This window comes from Marmota flaviventris, chromosome X, assembly GCF_047511675.1.
Source record: "Marmota flaviventris isolate mMarFla1 chromosome X, mMarFla1.hap1, whole genome shotgun sequence".
Classification (NCBI taxonomy): domain Eukaryota; kingdom Metazoa; phylum Chordata; class Mammalia; order Rodentia; family Sciuridae; genus Marmota; species Marmota flaviventris.
In genome coordinates this window covers 119,156,832-119,157,714 of record NC_092518.1, presented here as the reverse complement: position 1 = coordinate 119,157,714, position 883 = coordinate 119,156,832, and positions in this window count along the sequence as shown.

Here is an 883-nt window from a genome sequence, read left to right as displayed (position 1 = left end):
GAAACCACAGCTTTATTCTCAAAACTTTTCTAAAGAGCAGATGAGGTCCACCCAGATTATAAAGGTGAATATTCTGTACTTAAAGTCAACTGAATGTAGATGTTAATCACATCCACAAAAGAGCTTCACTGTAACACCTTGATCAGTGTTTTGTTGAATAATTGGGTATATAGTCTATGCAAGTTGACACATAAAACTAGCTGCACACAGTTGGTTTTTTCTCAGTCCTTTGTTGAAGATGTCCCTTGAATTAGAATAGAATTCCCTTAGAATATAACAGATAAATACACTATAGTACATTATATTCATACAATGGAACATTACAAGAGCAATGAAATGAATGAACTATAAATAACTAATACCATGGATGAATCTCTCACAAAAAGAAGTTCTACATAACATAATTCATAGTGGATGATTCCACAAGATTACAGTTACAAGACTATACTGACTTAGGCCACTATAAATCAAGACAATTATTTTCTTGAAGGATCAGTTTCCAGAAGGAGGCAGAAGGAGGGCCTTCTCGGCATGGAGTTAGGCTCACACAAGTGTGTTCACTTTGTCACAATTCATGGGATTATACTTTTATGACTTTGGTGCTTTTATCTATGGATATTGTATTTAACATAAAGTTCAACAAATATCCTTTGAGGATTAGAGGACCTGGGTTCACATCCTGGCACTGCCACTTAACTATTCTAGTTGTGTGATATTAAGAAAGTTTCTTACCCTTTCCAGGTTCAGATTCTTCATCTGTAAAATGGGATAAAAATTTTTCAAAAAGGTTATTGTGAGGGTTAAATTATATAACAGAAAATGGGATTTTATTTCCTAAACAGTCTATATGCTTACCCTGGTTTAAACATTACATGCATTGAGA